Source organism: Equus asinus, chromosome 11, assembly GCF_041296235.1.
Source record: "Equus asinus isolate D_3611 breed Donkey chromosome 11, EquAss-T2T_v2, whole genome shotgun sequence".
In the NCBI taxonomy this organism is placed as follows: domain Eukaryota; kingdom Metazoa; phylum Chordata; class Mammalia; order Perissodactyla; family Equidae; genus Equus; species Equus asinus.
The window spans coordinates 26,434,745-26,445,139 of NC_091800.1; positions in this window are offsets into that span (position 1 = coordinate 26,434,745).

A 10,395-nucleotide genomic window follows, 5' to 3' on the forward strand; every position below is an offset into this window, starting at 1 on the left:
CCGAACCCATCCTGTGGTTGTTTCCCCATTTCTGGAGTGCATAATTGGAATAGACATACATAACAGCTGACAGAATCCCCATATGGGTGGGGTTCTGGACTAAAATCTAGGTCTGTCTGACTCCAGAGCCTGTGTTCTCTCCACTATGCCAAGTGTCATAAGGGCACAAGATCAAATTATAAACAACAGGCTCCAGCAGCCCTGGAATTTATTCCTGCTTTCTGCGTAATGAAGTTATGGCCGGTGATCTGGTTTCTCAGTTCAGAGCAGATTAGGAGTAGCAAATTAGAAGGAGATACAAATTAGACAGAGACGTATGATGACAGCAGTGGCAGCAAACACTACAGAAAGGAGGCAGGAATTCCTCCTGCAAAGAGGCAAGCAGGCTGTGGGTGTGGGGCAAAGATGCTGCTCACCACCTTTGCCCCCAAGGGCATCCCTATCAGCCCGTCTCAAACTTGAGTGGGTTTTAGAATCACCTGGAGGGCGTGTTCAAACACAGATTGCTGGGCCCCAGCCGCAGAGTTTCCAATTCAGTGGGTCTGGGGTGGGGCTTGAGAATGTGCATTTCTAACAAGTTCCAGGGTTGCTGATGCTGCTGGTCCAGAGATGTGCTTTGAGAACCGCTGGCCTGTATTCTAGCCCATGGCACCGCCAGGTGTTCCCAGTAATAGAATCTTTTTCAGAAAAGATTTGATTATGCTGAGTTCCTGTGTTATAAGGCAGAGGTGTACACTGCATTTAAAGTAATTTTGGTCAAAACTAGTTAGAACAAAAACATTTTTGACATTTAAAGAGGTAAAGTTTGGAAACTGGGAAAATTCATTCCTAAGGACCCTGCTCACAGACCACCTGAGGGGGTGGAAGGCCCTCCCTGGTGACCCCACCCAGCCTCCCCTGCAGCATCTATTCCCTATTCCCGAACCTTGCTTTATTTCATTTCACAGCATTTATCACAACCAGATATTGTATTATGTATTTATTTGTTCATATGTTCCTAGTCTTTCTCCCCGCAAAAAAGTAAGCTCTGTGAAGGCAGGCCTGGGTAACTTTTGTTCACCAAAGAATCCCCAGGATCTGGAATAGGCCTGGCACTTAGTAGAGTCTTAATAAATAATTATTGAACAAGAGAATGAATAAAGAAAACATATCGTTTTGCTATAATGTTGGTTTAAGGAGGGGTGTGTGTGAGTGTGTGTGTGAGTGTGTGTGTGTGATGTACATGTGTGTATGTGTGGGGTGTGGGGGGGGTGTATTTGCAGGGGGTCAGAGGACAGGAAAGGGGCTAACTGTTGGGTGGTTAGAATCCAAGGAAAAGGATCCTCCCCTCTGCTCCTCCTTTAAGAACGTGGAATTGGAGGAGAGCCGTAACTGAGAGGAGCGAAACTGCCGTTCGTGCAGAGGCTGTTTTCCCTCCCGACCCAGACGCTGACGGCGCGATTCCAGCCTCAGGAAAGGGCAGGAATCCGCCAGGAGCAGCACAGTCCTCCCATGCGGACTCGAGGTTGCCTCCGCCCAGGGTCCGCTGGCTGGGCTCACGACACTCCTCGGACACTGTGTTGCCAGAGCTTGAAAGCCCTGCTTGGTTATCAATCGTGCCAGTCCAGCGCTTGCTGGCGAAGGAAGGCAGGCGCGCCTGGCACACTGCCCGCCCGTGACTGCCCCCCGCTGCCGAGAAAAGATGACAGTTTCTGGTGGTGGAAAAATACAGAGTGAAACCACGCCTCCTTCCTCCTCTCCCCTTCTCTGCCCAACAGCATAGTGTTTTTCCTCACAGTCACTCTCCAAGGGGTCCCACCACACACCTTCCTAACACAGAGATAGTAAACCAGAAAGCCAGGAGATCAACGAGTCCCACTTCTTGACTGCAAATGAGGTAATTAAGGCTCCGGGAGCAGAGGTCACTCTCCGGAGGCAGAGGCAGATCCTGGGCTAGATGCCACTCTGACCATCAGGAGAGCTTTCTACTCCGTGCCCTGTCATCAGCAGACTTTGAGCTCCTGCAGAGAGAAGCTGCCACATTCAGCTCAAGGCACAGTATCTATTATACAATAGATCTCAAGAAATACTTGAGGAATGAATGTGTGAATAACTTACTTTTATCTGCTCTTACGTGTGCTCTGCAAGAGGTAGTTTGATTATGGATGACATAATGAACTTCTCTGTTGAGGTTAGAGAGAGAAAGGGGTGTAACAGAGGAATTGAAGAAGGATGGTTAGGCCTGCTGTAGCTAAGTAAAATTAACTTTATGAGGTCAGCACTTTCCAGGGTCTAGTCATAAGTGGTTTGGCTCTGGAAACCCAATCTTGACAGCACACTCATGGCTGAGGGTTGGGGACTGCCTCAAGCTGGCCAAACTCACAAGAGACCAGAATGAAACTAATTAATCCTTGGTGTGCCAAAGGGACTGGGTATTTGAATTAGTTAATCAACCATTCTCTCCCTATGGAAAGATCTAATTGGGAAGCCGCATCCATTAACTGTGAGTCCCTAGAGGGCCAGTCTTAGCCCTTTTTACTGTCGTTCCAAACGCTGGCACAGTGAATAATCACTCAAAAAGTTATTTCTTCCTAGAGGGTAAGCTCCAGGCGGGCAGGCATCTTTGCCTTTCTTGTTCACTGCTGTATCCCAAGCACCTAAAAGAGTGCATGGCACATAGCACGTGCTCAATGAGTATTTCTTGAATGAATGAAGAGCTCGTTAATCAACACAAAATTAGGAATGAAAAATTTCCTTGATCAGCCTATTGGTATTGATTATGTGGACTAATCTCTGCTAAGAAAATGCAGCTGCCAAGCAGACGTGATGGGCATGTGCCCCCCACTGGCCTCTTCACTGGATGGTGCTGAAGACACTGATAACATTTCTCTCTCTGACCTTCCTTTACTCTGCACAGCTGCCCCTGGGTTGGCACATTCTTTCTTCAGACAAGGTACAAGCGTAAACTTCTTGGTTACACTCACCTTCCAACCACTCCTCCTGATGACTACAACTTGGCACCTGGTCACACTGCTTGTAAATGGGTGAGCGTAAGTCTCCCCGACTGCCCATTTGTACTTCCTAGGAAGAGTCCTATTCAGCAGATGTTCATGCCTCCTTGTTTCCTTCACAAAGGGCAACTGAGCTTCCAAGATCAAGGCTCTCAATAGTCTAACCACAGTCTGTAGCAAGCATTCAGAGGGAGTCATCGAACACGCAGGCAGCCAGGAAGTAAACCCTGTCTCTGCCTCCGGATGTGAGATCCTCCTGAGCAACTAGCTGCCAGCTCTACCACTCGTTGTCAATTTCGATTAACATATCCGTTATGCCTGACAGTTTACCAACACTCTTACACGTGATATCTCTTGGTCTGATGCTCCTAACAACCACCTCTCACAGGTACAGCAGATATGATAAGGCCGTTTCACAGAGGAGAATATGGAGGCACTGAGGTTTGCTGCCTTGACTAGGTCAACACTTGTAATAAAACGCAGAGCTGAGGTCTAAGCTGACTTCATAGGACTACAATCCAGAAATCTTCCATTATACCCCCTGCCTCTACAAACTGAGGATGTCATTGAGGGTCAGCTGGAAGGGGAGCGTGGTGACTGACCCCAACGGTGTGTCCAAGACCCAAGGGGTAAGCAGATCAGCAACAAGGTAGGAACAAAGCCACCAGGTAACCCACTACTGAACCTCCACTCTGTTCCTATCCCCATCGGCACCACTGCCCCAATCCTTCTGTAAACCCCAACCAAGGTGACCATTAAGGAATTGAAAATGTATGAATCCACAAGGATAAGGAGAACACGAGAGGAAACGATGGACAAGAAACGCCAACATTGTTTTAGAAAAAGATAAAAAATTTTGGCAATTCAGAGACTTTTATTGGTACAAAACACATGGAAGACAAACTTAACATAATTACACAGAAAGTAGTACAAGACAAAGAGATGGATAATTGGGAGAGGGGTAAGAAAATTAAAAGATCGATATCAAGTGGTAATCAGTGTCTGACTAATAGGAGATCCAGAAAGGGAGAATTGAAAAAATAGAAGGAAGGAAAATTTGAGGAAAGAGCACAAGAACATTTAACAGGAGCAAAGGAACTAAGTCTCTGAGTTGAAAAAAGCACACCTAATGTCCCACACAATGAATGAAAAACACCTACCCACAGCACACCATCATGAAATTTCAGAATTCCTGGGATAAAGAAGACCACCCTAAAAGCTTCCAAAAAGGAAACACAATCAAATATATAGGCATAAGAATCAGAATGACTGTGTTTAAAAATGTTTTATATTTTGTTATATGTTCTGCAGTCAACGATTTTAAATGCAAATAATATATTTAATAAAATTAAACATTTCAAGTGAAAAAACAAATGCAGAAAATTTTTTGTTCTTTAATTTATTCTGTCCTGAAAGTCAAACATCTTTCCAAAGCAAAATGACTTTGGACTTCTCAACAACACTGGAAGCTAGAATATGTTAAAGAGATGTTTCAAAATTTGAGGAAACCAAACGATCAATTAAATATGTAGAATTAAGATGTTTTCAGATGCACAACATCTTGAAAAAATTTATGTCTCATGTATGCTTTCTCAAGAAGCTACCAATCAAAAGAGTAAATATAAGAAGAAAGGGAAAGAGTGAATACAAGAGGAAAGGGCAAGACAGTGGATCCAGAAACCTAGCACTCCCACACAGGACAGCAGGAAGCAGGAATGCCAAGGCCAGTGGTGGAGACAGCTGGAGACGGTGCGACCAGCCCATTTTCCAGCAGGAAGGATGGCGGTTCCAAGAAGGGGCTCCAGAGGAACGAAAGGAACAGATAAGTTGCCTGATGCCTTTGATGATATCCTCGAGATTACTTAGACTCTTTAAGAAGAATTAAGGAGTGGTATAAAATGATAACTAAGAAATATTAACTTCTGGACAATCTAAATATTGTATAAAAAAAGGAATATAGTTGTTGGCTCAGCAGTGAACGTTTCCATAGTGCTAATAATGAAAATTCTAAATATAAATGTAATAGGAAATTATGATATAACTCTAGTGGTCTCTGAGGGAGAGAGGAGAAGTAAGGTGGAGGATGTAAGGCTTCATGTACCATAACAGGACAACAATAGCTCCTGTCTGAAGCTGTTGAGTCGAGAAATGGCAGTATAATGAATATTCTTTAGAATGTGGAGTTAAATATCAGAAAAATAGGGGCCAGCCCGGTGGTGTAGTGGTTAAGTTTGCATGCTCTGCTTCAGCGGCCCAGGGTTCGCCAGTTTGGATCCTGGGCGTGGACCTAGCACCGCTCATCAAGCCATGCTGTGCAGGCGTCCCAGATAAAATAGAGGAAGAAGGGCACAGATGTTAGCTTAGGGCCAGTCTTCCTCAACAGATATGGAAAGGCAGATATGTGAAACAAGGAACAGGTATGATTTTTCTTAATCTTTTAGTACTATTGGACTTAGTGTGTGTGTGTGTGTGTATACATTCCACTGATAATAGTTTAAAGTGCAGCGAGGAGGCTAGGGAATCTGGGGCATTATAAAGAGATCTCCTTCAAAATGGCTGGCATCAACCAGCACCCATATAGGATTTAATGCAAGTTTCAGCATTTGCAAAATGTGCTCATGTGGCCTCCTTGGTCCCCACACTGAATCCAGCGCAGCTCACCACCACCTCAAGCTCTCACCCCAGGGTCTCCCTTCAGACTCCACCTGTTCAGTTACCCAGGCAAACCAGCTGTTTACTCTCATACCTGGGACCCCAGGGTTTTCTCCAGAAAAAGCTCTGTGCTTTTCCATAGCTGATGAAGGCTGTCTCCTAAATCAGCCCAAGAAACTGTTGCCTCAGCCCGCTGGCCTTTGCCTAGGCTGCCAGCTTGCTCTCTGAAGTGGGTCCCAGAAACTGCAAGGCCACATTTTGACTTTCGTGGGCTCAAGGCACTTTGCCTTTGTGGTCCTTTCCTCCATAAAAAAATATTAAAAATTATATTTGATGACTGTGCTGGTATAAAGATTAATATAGTACATGCTGGATTCATTGTTATGTATTCATTAAAATGTGTTTTCTTCTGATTTTAAGAGAAATTAAAACATTGTCATGGGCCCCTACAAGTCTCATAGGCCCATGGCTCTGCACCTGCTTTGCCTAATGGGGAAACAGGCCCTGAGAACCCAGCTGGGAAGAAAGGACAGCAACTGAAGGCCTCTGCCACCCTCTGCAGGTTCTAGGAGAAAAGTGTCAAAAGCAAAGAAATTATAAACCCCAGACGGGACAAAGTAATGGTCCCATATTCGCTGGTGTTTAAGCGGCTATTGCCTGCTAAGCAATTTGCACACACACCTTTTTGAGGTCCCTCAGCCTCCCTGTGAAGCGAGCCTCATGGCCACTGACATCTAGTGGCCCCAGAGGTTAGGTTTTGTGCCCAAGTCCACGTAAGCAGTCAATGACAGCCCAGGGATGTGGCTCTTCTCGCCTTCACGTCAACCTTTCTGGGTGGGGTGGGAGGGCTGCATGTGCTCCCGTCGCCCTCTGAGTCCTGCCTTCCCCACCCGCACTTTGCCTCACCTGGAGAATAAACATCAGCGACTGGTAAGTCTGAAGTTAGCACTGATGTACCGTAAAACTCCGTAAGTCCACATTCCTTTGTATCTACAGAGATCAGCATTTTGGTGACATCTTCTCTCTTCCAATCTGTAGGATTGCTTATTGCTTCCCTGTGCTCCTACTTCATTAGTATTGTGAGCTGGCCTTGGCGGCAAAGGCTGGGTCTCCACCTCAGGTGGTTACATTTGGACGATGGCGTTCGCACAAGCTGTGTCCCTCTCTCTGAGAGGCGAAACTCAGAAGTCACAGCAGCCCAGCAATTCCAAGTCCACCTCATTTTCCTCAGTCATTACCCATTTCTGTGCCTGAGAGGGACTCGGTGGGTGGGGGGAGGTGACAATTTGCCTTTATATAGAATACCAGCTTTCAGTTAATTAATCGAAACACTAAGCTACCCAGACAAATCCATCAGTGAAACCCGAAAGCTAACCTGAGGCACCTTGTTGGACATCGTGATTTTGGCTGCAGCAAAATCTCACCACAGGCCTCCTAAACCTCATAACCCATCACCTGAGGACACTATTCTCTGTAGGGAGACGCATCCATTCACTCCAACAAGGTGATTTTCCTTTCTACTTTTCCTACCCTCCTATCCACGTCTATATCCTCTCCCCAGGCAAAAACACTCCATGAGTAAAAAGGGAAAAAATCCTCGGGAAAAGAGAGACTTGGGAAAATGAGAAACCACCAAAAGGTGAGTGGGTTGAATACCCAAGCTGGGGCGAAGCCACCTGTCACAGGCTTTGGGCCTCTCACGCACACTGTGGAAAGCTGTGAGGAAGTCACAACGAAGGAAAGGCGGGCCTGAGGCAGAAACTTGATGCGGGACAGGAAGCATCAAGAAATGAATACCCGTGGGCCAGCCCGGTGGCGCAGCAGTTAAGTGCACACGTTCTGCTTCGCTGGCCTGGGGTTCATCGGTTTGGATCCCGGGTGCAGAAATGGCACCACTTGGCAAGCCATGCTGTGGTAGGCGTCCCACATATAAAGTAGAGGAAGATGGGCACAGATGTTAGCTCAGGGCCAGTCTTCCTCAGCCAAAACAAGAGCGTTGGCAGCAGTTAGCTCAGGGCTAATCTTCCTCAAAAAAAAATAAAATTAATATCCACAATGAATAGTGGAGTTGGGCCCCAAACTGTTCGCTGAGTGGTTACCTCAGGGAAATGTAGACATCTCCACTTTATATTCTTCCGGAGGTTTGGAATATTTGTTAAACAAAGCGCACGTATTTGTTTTACCACACACACACACAAAAAGATTATAGAAAATACATTATTACTTTCAGCTACTGCATAAAAGGAAGTAAATTATAGCCGTGGGAAGTCTCCGGGAGAAAAAAAGATAAGAGCAGAGAAGCCAGAATCAAAGGACTTGAATCTCCCACTCAGCTTTCTGCACCTCAGATTCTTCATGTGAAAAATGGAGGAAATTATAAAACTTATCACCCCAGGTCACCCCAGGAAGATTACATGACATGATAAATGGGAAAAGCTCAGGGTTTTTTCCCACTTAGCCCCTTATCTCTAAATCTCCTAACTTTATGCAATGATGGAAGTGTAAATGCTATTCCCCAAACACAATTTGCCAGGTCCTTTCCTTCAGGCTGTGTCCTAGGCAGTGTGGGGCCACCAGCCCCGAGGAGCTGCCCAGCAGACATGAGAACCAGCTTCTCGCCTGGTGAGCTCTCAGTCAGGTGGCCAGGACAAAGCTCACAGACTCACAGACACGTCACACAAACAGGAAAGTACACACACTCATGGGTAAAGGCAAATGTGGAAACAATACTTACCTGACACCCTCACCAGGGCCGAGAATGAGGCAACAGAGAGGCCAAAACAGGGTCACAAAGCCATGCACTGAGTGGGGCATGATGCTCAGAGACGGGAAAGGGTGTTTACCCGAGAGCAAAATTCAGTTGAAGAAACATCCTGCTGAGGGATGGTCCTCTCTGGATCCCAGGGGTCAAGCTGAGCTGCCACTAAACTCTAGTTTGCCCCTTCTTTCTTTACTTACCCCTCACCCTCACCCACCTGCCAACACAGACGAACAACTACCACACACACCGGCCCCCTCCCCCAGTGGAGGAAAGTGGGGAAGTCAGTCTACAGTGGGTGGGGCCGGGACACTACCCAGGATCAGACCTAGAACTCTGTTCAGCAACCAGAAAGCAACTTCGGGCAAATAATGTACGCCGTCCCTGGTCACTCCAACGACCAGCATCGCAGGAATCACCAGTTTTTATAATACTTTTTGCTGCTCTGGAAAATGCGTTCATCAGGCTTTGATGTCCTGGCTCTTAGTGTTGAGGCAACTTTATTGGTTAATCCTCCCTCTCATGGAAGGAGAAGAATGAGCTGAGCAGTGCATCCAGGCTGTTGGAATGCCTTCTACTCTGTGAAGGGGAAACCTGTCATAAATGAGGGCTCTGCTTTCTGGGATGGACAGGACCAAAGCTTGGGCCGTGTGCTCAGTGTATTCAGTCCATGAGAGATCACAGAAGCTGGACATAAATTCATAGGTTGTGGTTTGAGGTGTTGCTGGCCTCGCAGTTAAAAAAGTATCTGACAGCTACTGTTAGCATTCTAGCACCAGGGATGCTTGAAAAGGTCAAGCTCTGTGGATCGCTGCTGGGTAAAAGATCATGATGCTGCTTTCCCAGGTCCGCCCCAGAAGCTCTGTGGTGGCAAACCTCCTCACCTTGGCTTGTCTTGGAGCCGATTTGAGAGGAACTAATTCTGAGAGTCATCTGAAGAGACATCAAGAGACCATCCGCTCCAAACCCCTAACTTCAGGCAGACAGGTGTTCTAGTCACCAATTTACAAGCGAATGGTAACTGGGCTGCAGGGGTTCAGTGACTCACCCAAGGTCACATGGCCAGTGATGAAGAAGCTGAGGTTAAACTCCTCATCTCTGTGCTCTCGTGCATGCTCCTCCCACTGCTCTGCTTCTTCCCCAGCCCAGGGAGAATGTAGGGGTGGTTTCCTGTGCAGTGTAGATTCCTGCCTCCCAGCCATTATCCACAAATACATCCACACAAACATATATTCATATACACATACGTACAGCCACCCACCCAGTCCTTCATCCACCCATCCACCCACGCACCCACCCATCCATCCATCCATCCACCCATCCACGCACCCACCCATCCATCCATCCATCCATCCATCCATTCATCCACCTACCTGGTTCAATAACAAACGTTTACTAAGACCTACTCTATTCCAGGTTCTGTACTAATCCAGGGGCTGGAGGTAGACAGATAGGTAAGAGGCAGCTCCTGCCCTCAGGTGTTTGCGGCTCAGTGGGGGAGGCCTGGGCATACTCACCCGCATGGCAGACTCAGACTCGAGCTAATAAAAACAGAGGCTTGGGCAGGGACAGACAGGATGGAGTGGGCTCAGGGCAGGGAGTATGTACAGAGAGTTGGATAGGAGAGGGCTTTCCCACTAGAAGCATGGGAGGAAGCACCAGGAGTGGTCTAGGAAAGCGAGGAGGCCATGCTGCCTGGCCTGGGTGGGGCAGCAGTACGTGGGAGATAACAGAAGGGGCAAGAAAAAAAAGTCAGGTTCTCTGCCCCTGTGATCTCCTGGCGGACATGCTGAAGAGATGAGACCGGGACCGGACTGTGGGGACCTTGAATGCTGGAGTGGGTAGCTCAGACTCTGTCTTGCAAGAGGTGTCCTCTCTCTTGCGTCTGAGTCTTAGATCAATCCAGGGTGATTTGCATAATTGATGTTCTGTTCCTAAGTGTCTCTAAAATGTTTCCCCTGCCTGGCCTGCTTCTAGGACCTCCCGGGGGATTCT